This window comes from Oryx dammah, unplaced genomic scaffold, assembly GCF_014754425.2.
Source record: "Oryx dammah isolate SB20612 unplaced genomic scaffold, SCBI_Odam_1.1 HiC_scaffold_11081, whole genome shotgun sequence".
Lineage (NCBI taxonomy): Eukaryota > Metazoa > Chordata > Mammalia > Artiodactyla > Bovidae > Oryx > Oryx dammah.
Window position 1 is genome coordinate 3349772 of NW_024080475.1, and position 18703 is coordinate 3368474.

The following is an 18703-nucleotide window of genomic DNA, read 5'->3' on the forward strand; positions in this document are numbered from 1 at the left end:
CATGTCCATTGCATCAGTGATGCCATTCAGCTATCTATTCTCTGATGCCCTGATAGCTTTATATTTGCATATTTCTAGGTTAATAGAAAGCTGTGATATGGAAGTGTAGCTTTTTCTCTTCTGGGATTTTTTATTTTTTCCAAAACCTCGTATTGATTGGATACCTACCTCCATGGAACTGTTACTTAGTGTTTGCATCATAGCATGTAATTTTGCCTCAAACACAGTAAGATTTCATTTGTATTTAGGGGCTTCCCAGGTGGCTCAGTTGTAAAGAATCTACCTGCCAAGAAAGAGATGCAAGTTTGATCCCTGGGTCTAGAAGATCCCTTGGAGAAGGCAATGATGATCCACTCCAGTATTCTTGCCTGGGAAATCCCACAAACAGAGGAGCTTTGCAGGCTATGATTTGTGGGGACAAAAAAGAGTCGAACATAACTTAGCTACCAAACAATAATAAATTTCTGATAGAATGTAAAAGACTATAACCCCTCACTTAGCCTTGATTTCTTTTTGTTGTTGTTATTTAGTCTCTAAGTCACGTCCAGCTCTTTTGTTACCCAATGGACTGTAGCCTGCCAGGCTCCTCTGTCCATGGGATTTCCTGGGCAAGAAGACTGGAGTGGGTCGCCATTTCCTTCTCCAGATGATCTTGCTGACCCAGGGATCACCTGTGACTCCTGCTTGGCAGACCAGACCACTGAGCCACATTAAAAGAATTTAACTAAGTAAGGTTTAGAATAATTAAATGGATTAATTCTGGTATTATTATAGCCTATTTCTGAATAATTCATCATTTGGTAAGACATGCATATTCAAGCTATCATTAGAGACATCTACAGTAAGTATTTAAAATGAGTGATATTAAAATGTAAGAAAACTGCTGCTGCTGCTGCTGCTGCTGCTGCTAAGTCGCTTCAGTCGTGTCCGACTCTGTGCGACCCCAGCGACGGCAGCCCACCAGGCTCCCCCATCCCTGGGATTCTCCAGGCAAGAACACTGGAGTGGGTTGCCATTTCTTTCTCCAGTGCATGAAAGTGAAAAGTGAAAGTGAAGTCACTGAGTCGTGTCCAACTCTTAGTGACCCCATGGACTGCAGCCTACCAGGCTCCTCCGTCCATGGGATTTTCCAGGCAAGAGTGCTGGAGTGGGGTGCCGTTACCTTCTCCGGTAAGAAAACTAGTTAGGCAAATAAAATCAAACCTGCCTTCAAATTCATACTGTATAGATTCAGAATGAGAGATTGAGTTTTTCTTTTCCTTAGCATATATTTTCATGAAGATTTTCAATTATAATGTCTATGGTAACTGTTGAAATTTTAGAAGATAAACATTATATTCTTTCAAAAGTATGGATGAAAAATAAAAGTAATGAAATCAAAATGTTTTGCAAAGATGTAAGTATCATTTCAGGAGAAAAAACCTTTTGATTAAATATGAAAACTGTAAGATTCAATTATAAGCTGCAAAAATAAAGCTGTCTCATTTACTAATGTCAACAATTCTTTGGATGTATAAGAATAAATATTTTAATGTTTTTATGTTCATCTTAGAAAATATTTATAATTTGTAATATATTACTGTAGTAATAGCTTTACTTGTTAATTTAGTACTTGTACCTTTGACAAAGGTACAAGACCACCTGATCTGCTTCCTGAGAAACCTATATGCAGGTCAGGAAGCAACAGTTAGAACTGAACATCAACAACAGACTGGTTCCAAATAGGAAAAGGAACATGTCAAGGCTGTATATTGTCACCTTGCTTATTTAACTTATATGCAGAGTACATCATGAGAAATGCTGGTCTGGATGAAGCACAAGCTGGAATCAAGATTGCCAGGAGAAATATCAATAAGCTCAAATATGCAGATGACACCACCTTTATGGCAGAAAGTGAATAAGAACTAAAGAGCCTCTTGATGAAAGTGAAAGAGGAGAGTGAAAAAGCTGACTTAAAACTCAACATTCAGAAAACTAAGATCATGGCATCTGGTCCCATCACTTCATGGGAAATAGATGAGGAAACAGTGGAAACAGTGAGAGACGTTATTTTGGGGGGCTCCAAAATCACTGCAGATGGTGACTGCAGCCATGAAATTAAAAGATGCTTACTGCTTGGAAGGAAAGTTATGACCAACCTAAATAGTATATTCAAAAGCAGAGACATTACTTTGCCAACAAAGGTCCATCTAATTAAGGCTATGGTTTTTCCTGTAGTCATATATGGATGTGAGAGTTGGACTATAAAGAAAGCTGACAACCAAAGAACCGATGCTTTTGAACTGTGGTGTTGGAGAAGACTCTTGAGAGTCTCTTGGACTGCAAGGAAATCCAACCAGTCCATACTAAAGGAGATCAGTTCTGGGTGTTCATTGGAAGGTCTGATGTTGAAGCTGAAACTCCAATAATTTGGCCACCCGATGCGAAGAGTTGACTCATTTGAAAAGACCCTGATGCTGGGAAAGATTGAGGGCAGGAGGAGAAGGGGACGACAGAGGATGAGATGGTTGGATGGCATCACCGACTCAATGGACATGACTTTGGGTAGGCTCTGAGAGTTGGTGTTGGACAGGGAGGCCTGGAGTGCTGCAGCTCATGGGGTTGCAAAGTGTCAGACATGACTGAGCGACTGAACTGAACCTTTGATAATAAAATTATCTTTAAAGGAATATTTTGATATTACTTTCCACAGTTTCTTTTTAAAGCAAATTACTTCATCATTAAAAGTTTATATCATGTTCCTTGAAATGTCCTTTGTTTTGCAAGACATTGAGGCATCCTGTAAGCAATAACATTAGCATTCCTCTTAAATATTTGCATTCCATTCCATTCAAAGACTAACTGTTTAGCCAAATATTTAATTTTGCTTACATATATCTTATGGTCCTTTTGATCCCATATATTATCACAGCCATTTTGGGTTACTATTAATTAGTATAATTATGGTCATTGCTAGTGTGAACAATAAGAGCTGATTATTAAATCCTATCTCCAGTGAATCCTCATGTGGCACAATTTCCAAAGTCTTGTACTTTGTATTGGTTAATTGGTCTATTTTTCTCCTCCTGGAACACCATGTATATGTGTTGAATTACATTTTCCAGAAGAGATATGTTGCTGTCTTAACATTAAGTATCTGTGAATTAGACTTTGTTTGGAAATAAGGTCTTTGATGATGCAATCAATTTTAGATGAGCTCATTCTGGATCACAGTGGGCCCTAGTTCGATATTTCTGGCGTAAGAAGAGAAGAGACACAGTGACAGACGTACAAGGAGGACACCATATGGCAACAGATGCAGAGAGTGATGTTTACAAATGGAGAACACAAGGAAAGTTTTTATAAAGAACTAAGGTACTGAGAGTGATATCAAACAGTCTAACCCATGGGCAACTAAACTCTTTTGGACCAAAGAAAGGCAATGTGGCAGGGAAAAAAAAAAGTCATTTTTATAGGAATAATGGCAGGAAATTTGCCAATTTGGTGAGAAACATAAATTGGCAGATTTCAGGAGTTCACAAAATAACTGGCAGGATAAAAAAGAAAAAAAAAAAGCATGCCTAGGCAAAGCATAAGCTAGAACTAAATTCAAAGAAAATATTTTCAAAGCACTGAAAGAGTATGATACTTTCAATAAGGTAAACGACAGTTCTGAAACATGTTGACAACATATTGAAATTGTGCAGGCAGTGTAATGGCATCTTTAAATTGCTGAAAAAAAAATAACCAAATAACCTTTGAACCAAGAATTGTGTTTTCAGCAAGCTAAAATGAAGACATTTTACAGTATAAAAATTAATAATAATAGCCAACAGATTTCATCACCAGCAGATTTGCAATATAGGATATGCTAAAGGAATTTCTTTAGGCTTATGGGAAATGAAACTAGTTGGAGCTCATCCAAAATGCATGTAATACAGCTCAGACAGCACTGACAGACCAATTTATGGCTTTACATAATTATATAAGAATAGTATACAGGTCTGAAATGTAAAATGTCGAAATTGTCACATTTAAAAGGCAGAAAAAGATAATTAAAGCAAATATGCCTAGTAAATAGTACTAATGTGAGTGAAGTAGCTCAATCCTGTCCGACTCTTTGTGACCCCATGGACTATAGCTTACCAGGCTCCTCGGTCCATGGAATTCTTCAGGCAAGAATACTGAAGTGGGTTTCTATTTCCTTCTCCAGGGGATCTTCCCTACCCAGGGATCGAACCCAGGTCTTCTGCATTGTAGGCAGATGCTTTACCATCTGAGCTACCAGGGAAGCCCAATAGTACTATCTTTTTCATGCCTACTGGATCTTTAATTATAAACATCTATCATATCTGCTATTGGTAACTGCTACTGTGTGCATTTTTCCTAATTTCTTAATCCATCTAGTTAGTGGGTTATCAATTTTGATTATTTCAAAGAATCAATACTAGTCTTTGGTAATTTTCTGTAGTGTTGCTTTTTACTGTTTTTATATATATACATATTTATTATTAATAGTAATAATACCAGAAAATTACCAAAGACCAGTATTGATTCTTTGAAATAATCAAAATTGATAATCCACTAATAAATGGATTAAGAAACTAGGAAAAAGTACACAGTATCAGTTACCAATAGCAGATATAATAGGTGTTTATAATTAAAGATCCAGTAGGCATGAAAAAGATAGTAAGGGAATGTTATAAACAACTTTATGTGAATAATTTTGAAAAAGATTCATTTCTTAAAAAAAATCCATTAACTAAAAGTGCTCCTAAAAGGAATAAGAAGATCTGAAGGTAATTTGAACAAAATAGAATACTTAGAAATAAATATAGCAAAAACATTGTATGTTTTTGATGGAGTTTTTGATGGAGAATGCTAAGTAAATTTATTAAAATTGCTGTTAAATAGCTTGGGAGACATTTCATTTATAGGTGAAAATATACAAGTACCTCAACATGGAATTTCTTTTCAAACTGATCTTTAGTTTTCAATCATAGACCCAGTATGGATGAATGAAGTTTTAATAAGCTAAAGCTAAATCCATTATAGAAAAAAAATCTGCAAAGTGGTTTTGGCATGTGTGTATTAAGTCCTTTCAGTTGTGTCCAGCTCTTTGTGACCCCATGGACTGTAGCCCGCCAGGCCCCACTGTCCATGAGATTCTCCAGATAAGAATACAGGAATGGGTTGCCATGCCCTCCTCCAGGGGATCTTCCTGAGCCAAGGATCAAACCAGTAGCTCTTGCATCTTCTGGTGGTTCTTTACCACCAGTGCCACCTGATAAGCTAATAAGTTAGTTTATGTCTCTTTGATGGCTGCTGGCAGAATATACAATATTTCTGGGTTAAAGACAAAAGATCAGTATTCATGACACAGCAAGCAGCATCAGTATCTCTTTCTTCCAAGTCTAATAAAAGGGACAAGGAGGGCTTAAAAAGATTTCTGTATATATATAGGACTGTATTATAGGAGAAGTCATCTCATTTTATAGCAAATAGCAATTAAGCCTAGAATTTGTATCCAAAGGTGAAATTCCCTCATCTCTCAAGGCTGCTGGTTGCAAATACAGCCATGAGAAATGGCTCTAAAAATGCAGGATCAGAGACGTACATTCCTGAAAATACGATCTTGAGGGAGACCCATGAAGGACTGTGTCTCCCTACAAAAGGGTGAAGTTTAACTGATCAATAGATCTGTGTGCTAAAAAGTAGATTCACCCAAATATGGAAACAACGTATTATGCCAGGTTTGGTATTGCAGTTAAAAAGCTGGAAAACAACAAATAGATGAGGCTAGCACATTGGTTATAAGGAGAAATGAATTTGGATCTTTAGTTAACATTATACTGTAAAATTAATTCAAGAGGGTATAGAGTATTCTAAATGAATAAAACTTTTAATATTTAGAAGAAATATAGTAGAAAGCTGTTATGACTGAGAAGGATAGAAAAAGATTTTGTAAACAAGACATTTCATAAAGCAATTTTGGGATGCATGGCTCTCTAAATAGAGATGCTGTGTTCACCAGAGCATAAAACGGAAATGAAAAGAATCAAAGGATTTTTCATGAATTAAGAGAATATATTCACAGCCCTTAAGCTGATAAGAATCAAAGTCTGGAAATATAATTTAATGATTTGTCATGAACAAAGATATTGAAAAGGACTTCCTAGGTGACTTAGTCGCAAAGAATCTACCTGCTAATGCAGGAGACATGAGTTCAATCCCTGGGTCAGGAAGATCCCCTGGAGAAGGACATGGCATCCCACTCCAGTATTCTTGCCTGGAGAATTCCATAGATAGAGGAGCCTGGTGGGTTATAGTCCATGGGATTGCAAAGAGTTGGACAGAACTTAGGTACCAAACAACAACAAAGATTAAAAAACAAACAAACAAACAAAAAACACTTTAAAGGGAGAGAGAACACATAGTAAAACCATGGACAGATATACAGGCATTTCATGAAGAAAAGACAATATATTTAGATAATGATCATTTGAATTAGACCTGAACTTCCTTAGTAATGAGGCATATTTTCATAGTTACCATACTTCAAAAATGAAGAAGTCAGAGACTGAAAACTTTATGGAATTAACTGTATTTAACCTATTTAATGGAAGATGCATGTAGCAGACAAAACCTTGTTTATAAACGGAAATGCATTTCAACTGTGCATAAGATTACATAAAAATGTTTTCAGCTATATTACTTCAATAGTAAAACATTGGAAGCAATTCAAATGTCCATACACAGTAAAACAAATAAATTGTTGTCTATTCAGAAAGTGGAATAATTTGCCACAGTAGAAACAAAGGGACAAATGTTACATAGCTTAATATGGATCTATCTGGGAATAAAATGAATATAAAAAGGTATAGTAACAGAAGAAATTATACAGTATGATTTTATTTGTATCATTTTCAAAAATAATGAGAGTTGATCCTTGAATAATGTAGGGGCCGGGGTGCCCAACCTATAGCAGTCAAAGATCCATGTAGATATTTATGTTTATGTAGCCCTGGCATCTGAGACTTTCCACCCACAGATTAAACCAAGGAGGAGTGTGTCTAGTATGTATTTACTGGAAAACATGCACATAGAAGTGGACCCGAAAAGCTACATACAGAGGGTCATCTGCATATCTATTATCTATCATGAAATAAAACTTCAAAGCAAAGCAAGAAAATAATTAGCACAAAGTTTTAGGCAGTAAAACCTTCAGTGGAAAGAGGGCGTTTCAGTGGTATTTGAAACTTTTTTATTCAACTTGGTATTGGTTACATGAGTGTTTCCACTGAAAACAATCATAGCAATATCATATCCCTGTGTGTTATATAGTTCCTCTTTTAGGGACGTAAATAAAAAGATAGTAAGGAAAGATTCACTGAATGCTGAGCAGGATGGGAATCATTTATAGCCATATTTCTGTGACATATTTGAACACCAAAGATAGAAAAAACAGTTTTCAGACAGTAAAACAAAATAAATCTTCAAAGTAACATGTGAGTAAAATGTAATTAAAGTCAGTTAGCCATCCTATGCATTAGAAGCTGACAGTAGAACAAAATTTTCTATGCACTAGGAAAATCACTTCAAGACCTAAAATTCTACGGTAATTAAGTGTACATTAAGAGATTGCTTACATCCTATATTCACTTTTTGATAATTTTTTTTGAGAAAATACTTAAGTAAAATAAAAATGAAGATGTTCTTTGCAATAAACTTAGAATCAACCAAGGAATGACACAAGAGAGAAATTTCTGAATAAGAGATGAGTTAGTGTTTTCATTTGACATAAATTAGAAAGGAATCATTTGGCCCAAGAAGACTACCATTAAAAATAAAAGTGGGAAGGAGAGGGTGAGCTGAATAGAGAGAGTAGCATGAAAGCAAATACCACCACCATATGTAAAATAGGTAGCCAATGGAAATTTGCTATATGACTCAGCAAACTCAAACTAGGGCTCTATAATTACCTAGAGGCATGGAAAAGTGTGGGAGGTGAGAGGGAGGTTCAAGAGGGAGGGGACATATGTACATCTACAGTTAATTCAGGTTGATGTATGGCAGAAATCAAACCAATATTATAAAGCAATTATCCTTAAATTAAACATAAATTTTAAATAAACATAAATAAATACATTAAACATAAATAAATAAATTTTAAAAAGAAAGTCCCCCAAAAAAGACTAAAAGTGGAATTATTTTTATTTAAAAGGCAGTATAAGTAAAAGCCTGGATTGATAAAGATAACAAAGAAAAAACAAAAACTGCACAGTGAAGTAATCATCTAAAATAGAAAAATAGTTAAAATATGGCATTATTTGAGCAAAGGCACCTTGTAAGAAGTAAGAGGGCATTACCCCTGAGGATAACAAAGCCATGTCACCGTAACAAAAGTCTTATCAAATTATGATGTTGATCTCAGGATGCTGCTTGTGGAGTTGTGGGAAGATTCCACAGTGAGTAATAATTTGGTGTATGTTTACTAATATTAAATCATGCCATTGCAATGTTTTCAAGCCTTGAATATAATAATTGGGGTTGTTGTTGTTTAGTTGCTAAGTTGCATCTGACTCTTTTGAGACCTCATGGACTATAGCCCATCAGGCTCCTCTCTCTCTGGGATTTTCCAGGCAAGAATACCAGAACAGATTGCCATTTCCTTCTTCAGGGTATCTTCCTGACCCAGGGATCAAACCCATATCTCAAGCATTGGAAGGAGGGTTATTTACCACTGAGACACCAGAGAAGACCCACACAATAGAATATAAAGCTTTAAATCTTGACAAGAGAAAAGTTTAAACCAGTGCATTGAAATTCTGCATGTGTAAGAAAGAAATGAATGGAGCAGGATAGTGCTAAGTTGAACCAGAGTTTTCAGTTCAGTTCGGTTCAGTCACTCAGTCGTGTGTGACTCTTTGCACCCCCATGGACAGAAGCACACCAGGCCTCCCTGTCCATCACCAACTCCTGGAGCTTACTCTAACTCATGTCCATTGAGTTGGTGATGTCATCCAACCATCTCATCTTCTGCCATCCCCTTCTTCTCCTGCCTTCAATCTTTCCCACCATCAGGTTCTTTTCAAATGAGTCAATTCTTCACATCAAGTGGCCAAAGTATTGGAGTTTCAGCTTCAGCATCAGTCATTCCAATGAATATCTAGGACTGATTTCCTTTAGGATGGACGGGTTGAAACTCCTTGCAGTCCAAGGGACTCAACACAGTTCAAAAGCATCAATTCTTCAGTGCTCAGCTTTCTTTATAGTCCAACTCTCACATCCATACCTGACTACTGGGAAAACCATAGCTTTGACTAGATGGACCTTTGTTGGCAAACTAATATCTCTGCTTTTTAATAAGCTGTCTCAGTTCAGTTCAGCTGTCTAAGTTGGTCATAACTGGAGTGTTATGAAGATATAAATGACACAATTTGGAAGGTTGTTGGAGAGTGAGGCTAACTAAAGAAAATATTGTACACTTGCCTTACAGATTGAGGAGTTAAAAAAAATACAAATGTAATTGACTAAATGTTTACCCTCCTCCCAAATTTATATGTTGAAACTCTAATCTCCAATAGGATATTTACAAATGGAGACATAGGAAGGTAATTCCAGGTAGATGTGGGCGTGAAGGTGGTGTCCTCATGAAGAGATTGAAAGTGAAAGTGAAAGTGAAGTCTCTCAGTCATGTCAGACACTATGTGACCCTGTGGACTGTAGCCCACCAGGCTCCTCTGTCCACGGGATTCTCCAGGTGAGAATACTGGAGTGGGTTGCCATTTTATTCTCCAGGGGATCTTCCCAACCCAGGGATCGAACCCGAGTCTCCTGCATTGTAGGCAGACACTTTATCCTCTGAGCCACCAGGGAAGCAAGTATCTTATAAATAGAGAAAGTTTGCTTTCTATCTCCACCCTGTAAGGACACAGAGAAAGGATGACCACCTGCAAACCAGGAACAGGGCTTCACCAGAAACTCAATGAGCCAGCTCTTGATCTTGGATTTTCCAGCTTCCAGAATTGCAAGAAATAGATTTCTATTGTTTAAGCCACCCAGTTTATAATATTTTTGTTATTGCAGCCCAAGCAGATTAAGACAATAATCTTAAGTATTTTATTTAAAATGAACAATTCAATGATTAAAAAAGCAAAGTTGACAAGAAACATGGCTAAATAATAGGAGAGAGAAGTGAAAACTGAATACATTTAAAAAATCTAGCTATTTTGTTACAGTCTATAAATGGATGATGCTTAATAGCTGGTTAACCAAAGAGCACTATAAACATGATATTTAGGCAAAGAGTTAAGAATTTGAAGAATCAGAAAAATAAATGATAGACTGAGGACTAGTCAGGGGGAAAAAGGGGGTAAGTTTATTCACTGAAATCTTTATGTATCATCTGATTTTAAACAGTTGCATGCTTCACTTTGAAACAAAAAAGGAAAACAAAACATGCAGAATGCACTGTTATCAATGGCATTGTGAGAAAAATTCTGCATAAACATGGATTATAAACCCCTGAAAGTACAAGAGCTGCATTTTTGAATTCCCCTGCATCACATCATAATACGTAACAGAGTGTTTTGCAAGTGGTGGAGTTTAACAAATGCTGTTGACTTACAAAGTTTATGTTAATAGGGAGGAAGATACTGCAGAATGCCACGCAAGAGTTGTGATCTTTGTGGTTTCCTTGGTGTAAATGCTTAGGTAAGGACAAAAAATTGATCCGTTTGTAGCATAGCTCATTAAATTAATAATGAAGGCCAGGGATATGGGGATCATAGATTCTGTCATTTCCCTTTATAAATGAGAAAAACAATAAGAATGCTTATGACTTTTGGGGAAATAAAAATATTAAAACCTAGACTTGTTTTGAGAAAGTTAACTCATCGAGCACATAAAGCCTAATCAATTTTTTAATTCTATTTCTTCTTAATTGACTTTAATTGCCAATTCTTGTCAACAAGGAGAAACAGACCTTGCATTTTAAATGAAATGATGCAAGCCCTATTAAATGGCACCTTCAAGCTTCCAAAATATTCCATATGCATAGAACAATAGCTAGGGTTGTCTTGACTTTCACAGTGAAGCAAAAAGAATTCTGCTACATTCAACATTTCTAATGTTCTCAGAAAAACCATGAACTGAAAAATGCATATTTCATAAGATAGTTGCATTGTTTCTATATGAAGTCTACCACGAGACTACAGATCAAAAACATTAAAATTATCTTAGCATCTTAATATTAGTTTTGCCTCTACTTAGCACTATATTAAAAGTCTCCATCATACATTTTGGATAATAATCATCCATTTTCAAACCAGGTGAAACAACTCTAACCTACTAGCAAAATAGAAAACCTCTGGGGCTTAGCATAAAAATGTGAGTCAAAAATTCCTTTATTTCCCATAAAATCATCTAACAGAAATATACTCCTGATTGCTTTCACTGTGTCTTTCAAATTCCAAAGATAATCTCATTGAATGCTTAGCAATCATGTTTATCAAAAACTTGTCCACAAAGAGAAATAGGAAGATTTGAATATTTGTTCATTGACTCAGATAAAAACAGTCAATTAAGAATGTATGGACTACAATCAAGCTGTAATACCAATATTAATAGCAGCTTCTTTCTAGAAAGTTTCTCTTCCCTAGCCAAGAAATCAGGAGGGAACAAAAAATCTGGTAAAACTAAGTAATTTTTCTTTCTGTCCCAATTTAGGTGAACTGGTACAGGTTCAATCTCCTATGCCCTGTCCAGAAACTAAGAGTACTTCTGTCAGTGTTTGTCTTTAAGGATTTATGGAATTTAAATGAAAACATCATACTAGTTCCACTATGTGTGGCTACAGCAAAAATAGATTTTGGAGAGTTGATACATGTCAGAAAGCTTTTCTTCTGCATCATCGTTAATGTTCTATAAATAGAATGCATTTTATCTTTAAACATATATATATATATATAATATATAAAAAGAGGCATTAACACTTTTATACTTTATTCTTTTACTAGCTATGTTTCCCTAATGCATATGCCGTTTTTTTTTTTTATGTTTTTTAATTTGTAGAAAATCTGCCTTTAAGTTTGCTTCTGTTGGTGATAGATGGAATTGTTTGAAAACTGAAGTATAGATATTCTATAAGGCCCAAACTCTACATTAAAAGGAACATTGTTCTTTGTATAAAGTTTAACTAATATCCCTGGTGCTTTTTAGTTCTTAATTCTTTCCATTTTTTCATTCATAACTATAAAATAATTATTATAAACTCATAAAAATATGTGCTTTGGTGATGACAAATCATGGTACAGTATTTTTATTTTTTTAGTTGTAACTAGAGAATTATCTTCATAAAAAGTAAGATTAGTAGTACTTGGATTATTAATATCAATAATATATATCTGTAGGTAGTAGAGAAAATTTTGGTCATGAAAAGGTAGAACTTTTTCATTATAAAGGTAGAATTTTTTCATTATAAACCTATGATGTATTTGACAATCATATTAATCACAGCACTTTGAAAAAATCTATTATTACATAGCATTAAGTAAAAAGAAATATAGACTACCAAATAGCATGGATGGCATGATTCTGACGTCGAAATATACTAACAATTATACCTGTTAAGTATAATTAATGAACAGAAATTTCACCAAAATGTTAACTATGATCGTCTCTGGATAATGATTTTTTGATAAATTTCATCATTTTAAATCATATCCTTGTTTTTCCTTGAAAATATATTATTGTCATAAGAAAAAAATGACCAAAGAAAATATTCCTCTATTGAATTTAGTAAGAATTACATAATAATGCTACCTTAAAAAGTTATAGCAGGGACAGAATTATTATTCTTCAAAATTAAGGATGTCATTTTAACTATTATTATAAGTATTGTAGAAGAATATCTTTATCTAGGGTAAGGAGTTTTATCCTTTGAAAGAACAACTATATTACTTACAAATTACTCTTATTTTACTTCCTGTAACACAATTTTTGTGTTAAACTGAAAAAAAAGGGGGCTTCAACAAGTCCTTCTGGACAAAGGAAAAGATGTAGGTCCTGCTGCTGATACTAAAGATGAATTTCTTTTCTAAGGTCAGGATGAGTAATAAGCAATTATGCCATTCAGGGTTGAGTTTAAAATTACTTGGTGTTTATATGACCTTCCATGAGTAGTTTAGTATATTTATAAATATTTGCCATTCGTTTGCCTTTTGTCATTGACTAAGGATTGACCTGTGTCCCTTGTCACTGACACCTAACACCAAAATGAATTGAAATTCTGCCTTTAGAAATAGGTTTCCTTGATACTGTGACATTTATAAATGGACCTTTAAAGACTGCACTTTTTCTTTACACTTTGTTTCAATTTCCTGTCACTCTCAAGTGGAGATTTTTATAATACTAAATTTATCACATCTCTCTCTAAGATCATTTCTCTGGCTCTAAGCGTCTGGTATACACTTCATCTCTGCAGGAATCTCTATTTACTTTCTCCCCCTTCAACTTACAATAAAGTATATATAAAAGCACTCTCAGGACAGAATATGACATACCTTTTTAAAAAAACAACTGAAATTATAATGAACCATTGGTTTTAACATCCAAGTTAATTATGAGGCTTATCATGATACAGCTTTTGAAGCTAAACCATTCTCAGAAAATGTCAACCTCAGCCTCTTTTCTTTGTTTTATGATATGGAAGTTTAGATGGAGGAAACCATTTAATTGGTTTTGTCATTATTTAAGGTACAGCTTACCTACAGTTCTTTTTTCTGTCTATCCTGTCTGGAATGGCTTTTATCCATCTTATTTTGTCTTTTTCTTTTGTGAAAGAATTTATAGCGACTTTAAGTTTTTCTCTGCTATGTGAATTATGTAGCTACTGCCATCACTTTTGCACTTTCTGCTTTTCCTGACATCTTTATAATTTTCTATAGTCAGTATTTTTCAATGAGACAGACAACTCATACTCGTCACACAATTATACAAGTTTAAGATTTTTTTTTTCAAGTCACAAATAAATCTATGATCACAGCCTTCATAACAACTCAAACTGAGGAATTAAAATATTAAAGAAAAGACAATCTCAATTTGGGAAATTGGTAACAATTTCATTTTCAAAAACTTAATATAAAATAGAATTGTTTTTTGCCTTATATGTGTTTCAATGTACTGACACTATTACTGAACAAAAATGCCATTTTCCAAAATAACTAAACCAATATAACAGCATGCTTCATTCAGTGTTTTAATTATACATTTTAGTCCATTCTTCAGTTTATTCAGTTCTTTTAATATGTATAGTACAGCACTATCAACACAAGAAGATAACGTTTGGAACTTAAATGTCCTTTGGGCACAACTATAGGCATTTTTCCTCAACTGAGGTCGTGAACCCAATTAATCCTCATTGCAGAAAGGATAAAGGAAATACCAGTGATCATACACACTAAATGTTATCCAAATCTAATCTGACAGTCATTGCTGATTGAACTTGGTACATACCCTGCAGCCTAAGAAAAGAGTCTTAGCTGACATATAGATTTCTCTATATTTTACTAATGGTTACTCCAAATGATTTTGAAAATCAGCAGAAGTGGAATTGTAGACTTACATGTGAGATTAATTTTTATTACAACTATACTGAGTATGAATATCTAAAAGCATTTCATGATTTTATAGGAGAACACAAAATCTCTGCTTAAAAAGCACTTGCCTGTATTTCTCTAATATTTTTATACTAAATTGATAACCCATGGAATGAAATATTAGTAAATTCATCCTAGTAGATGTTTAATATTTTTCTTTTCTATATATTCAGTAAGGAGAGATCTTAGTGATATGACTAGTTCCAGCCTTTCACGTGGCTCTTGGATCATGATTAAACTGTCTGTAAATATTTGCTGGGCTTTACATAATTATACATAAACATATACATATAGCTGTACATAATAGTTGCAATCATAATTTATATAAGTATATACCTACTATTTTATACATTTTTCATATTTTATGAATTTTTTGTAGGCATAACTTCTAGTATGACCCTCAAAACTATGCCTATTTTTTATGGTTTTCTTAACCTACACTCTGTATATTGGAATATATACTGAAACATTTTACACCTAGAATTAAATCATATACTTCATATTTAATGTGCCAAAGCTGAAATCCTTTATCACTAGAATTAACTCATCCTACTATAATTTGGTCTTGTACAGAATCTGCCCAATCATTCAAAGTGCAAATGAAAAAGTCACTTCCTTTTCCTTCCCTATTCATATCTAATCATCAGGTTTTCTCTGTTCTACTTCCCAAATATTCCTCAAATCTCTGTTCTTACATCATTTAGTGAATGCTAACTATCCTTTTCCTGGCATACTGTACCACCCTCCTTGAAATTTTTCCCATTTCCAGCCTGTTGGTCCTCTTCTCCAAAACTTTCAAATGTTTTCTAACATATTAACCATTAAGCTGTGCATGCGAGCTAAGTTGCTTTAGTTATGTCCAACTCTTTGTGACCCTATGAACTGTAGCCCTCCAGGCACCTCTATTCATGGGATTCTCTAGGAAACAATACTGGAGTGGGTTGCCATGCCCTCCTCAACCATTATGCCACCACTCGTTTGAAAGAAAAAAACTAGCTTCTTTTCTTCTGGAAGATAAAATTAAAACTTTTTAACACAGCCCAGGAGGTCCATTATTATATTATTCCTGTCCCTTTCTCTAGTTAATCTACAAACATCTCAAGATTTTTCATATATGCTCAGCAAGCTACTTATTTAGTGTCCTTCCTCCGGTGGGCAATAGAAATAGAAAACCATTGGCAAGATGTCAAATTTGTCAAATAGTCCTAGGGAAAGTATTGGTTTGGCCAAAAAATTGGATGGGTTTTCTGAATGAACTTTTTGGCCAACCCGATACTTGTGAGTCTTTGTGGGGAGCTGACAATTTTATACGTGAGGTTCACTGTTTAGTGTGTATTTTGGTTTATAGCTTTGAAGAAGGAAGATAACCAACAGAATATTAAATACATCTGGATCCACACCCATGCACAACCACAATCATCCAGTGCCAAATAGCAAAACTTCTTAAAAGAGGTTTGAATCTTTAGGGTGTTCATTTCTCAAAAGGCTCGTTTCCTATTAATTTATTGCCTGTCTTTTGTGATAGGTTTGGAGCTTCCCTGATAGCTCAATTGGTAAAGAATCTGCTTGCAATTTTGAGAGATCTGGGTTAGATTCCTGGGTTGGGAAGGTCCTCTGGAGAAGGGAAAGGCTATCCACTCCAGTATTCTTGCCTGGAGGATTCCATGGACTATATAGTCCATGGGGTAACAAAGAGCGGGACAGGACTGAGCAACTTTCCCTTTTCTGATCTCCTTCGTAAAGCCTCTTCTCCATGGAAGTGAGAACCCTTTGTTTTTTTCTAAACTTCTTTATGAAACCAAATAATAACAAAATGGCACAACCAGTCTTCCTTACTGCAATGGTTGACTTCATTAAACACTGATAACATGCAGAGAGAAAGTTGTGGATATGACTGGTGATAGAAGCAAGATCCGATGCTGTAAAGAGCAATACTGCATAAGAACCTGGAATGTCAGGTCCATGAATCAAGGCAAATTGGAAGTGGTCAAACAAGAGATGGCAAGGGTGAACGTCAACATTCTAGGAATCAGCGAACTAAAATGGAGTGGAATGGGTGAATTTAACTCAGATGACCATTATATCTACTACTGTGGGCAGGAATCCCTCAGAAGAAATGGAGTAGCCATTGTGGTCAACAAAAGAGTCTGAAATGCAATACTTGGATGCAATCTCAAAAATGACAGAATGACCTCAGTTCGTTTCCAAGGCAAACAATTCAATATCACAGTAACCGAAGTCTGTGCCCCAACCAGTAACGCTGAAGAAACTGAAGCTGAATGATTTTATGAAGACCTACAAGACCTTTTAGAACTAACACCCCCAAAAGATGTCCTTTTCATTATAGGGGACTGGAATGCAAAAGTAGGAAGTCAAGAAACACCTGGAGTAACAGGGAAATTTGGCCTTGGAGTACAGAATGAAGCAGGGCAAAGGCTGATAGGATTTTGCCAAGAAAATGCACTGGTCACAGCAAACACCCTCTTCCAACAACACAAGAGAAGACTCTACACATGAACATCACCAGATGGTCAACACCGAAATCAGACTGATGATATTCTACGCAGCCAAAGATGGAGAAGCGCTATACACTCAACAAAAACAAGACCAGGAGCTGACTGTGGCTCAGATCATGAACTCCTTGTTGCCAAATTCAGACTTAAATTGAAGAAAGTAGGGAAAACCACTAGACCATTCAGGTATGACCTAAATCAACTCCCTTATGATTATACAGTGGAAGTGAGAAATAGATTTAAGGGCCTAGATCTGATAGATAGAGTTCCTGATGAACTATGGAATGAGGTTCATGACATTGTACAGGAGACAGGGATCAAGACCATGCCCATGGAAAAGAAGTGCAAAAAAACAAAATGGTTGTCTGGGGAGTTCTTACAAATAGCTGTGAAAAGAAGAGAGGTGAAAAGCAAAGGAGAAAAGGAAAGATATAAGCATCTGAATGCAGAGTTCCAAAGAATAGCAAGAAGAGATAAGAAAGCCTTCTTCAGCAATCAATGCAAAGAAATAGAGGAAAACAACAGAATGGGAAAGACTAGAGATCTCTTCAAGAAAATTAGAGATACCAAGGGAACATTTCATGCAAAGATGGGCTCGATAAAGGACAGAAATGGTAGGGACCTAACAGAAGCAGAAGATATTAAGAAGAGGTGGCAAGAATACATGGAAGTACTGTACAAAAAAGATCTTCACGACCCAGATAATCATGATGATGTGATCACTCATCTAGAGCCAGACATCTTGGAATGTAAAGTCAAGTGAGCCTTGCACTCAATATGCCAGCAAGTTTGGAAAACTCAGCAGTGGCCACAGGACTGGAAAAGGTCAGTTTTCATTCCAATTCCAAAGAAAGGCAATGCAAAAGAATGCTCAAACTACCGCACAATTGTACTCATCTCACATGCTAGTAAAGTAATGCTCAAAATTCCCCAAGCCAGGCTTCAGCAATACGTGAACCATGAAATCCCTGATGTTCAAGCTGGTTTTAGAAAAGGCAGAGGAAGCAGAGATCAAATTGCCAACATCCGCTGGATCATCAAAAAAGCAAGAGAGTTCCAGAAAAACATCTATCTCTGCTTTATTGACTATGCCAAAGCCTTTGATTGTGTGGATCACAATAAACTGTGGAAAATTCTGAAAGAGATGGGAATACCAGACCACCTAACCTGCCTCTTGAGAAATCTATATGCAGGTCAGGAAGCAACAGTTAGAACTGGACATGGAACAACAGACTGGTTCCAAATAGGAAAAGGAGTACGTCAAGGCTGTATATGGTCACCCTGCTTATTTAACTTATATGCAGAGTACATCATGAGAAACGCTGGACTGGAAGAAACACAAGCTGGGATCAAGATTGCTGGGGGAAATATCAATAACCTCAGATATGCAGATGACACCACCCTATGGCAGAAAGTGAAGAGGAGCTAAAAAGCCTCTTGATGAAAGTGAAAGAGGAGAGCAAAAAAGTTGGCTTAAAGCTCAGCATTCAGAAAACGAAGATCATGGCATCTGGTCCCATCATTTCATGGGAAATAGATGGTGAAACAGTA

General features: G+C 35.6%; 1 non-coding gene across 1 annotated transcript; it reads right to left on the minus strand.

Annotated features, from left to right (window-relative positions):
- Nucleotides 1-4198: 4198 nt before the first annotated feature.
- On the minus strand, nucleotides 4199-4270 carry TRNAC-ACA. Its single transcript has one exon. It is a non-coding gene; the product is annotated as a tRNA-Cys (tRNA).
- Nucleotides 4271-18703: the final 14433 nt, after the last annotated feature.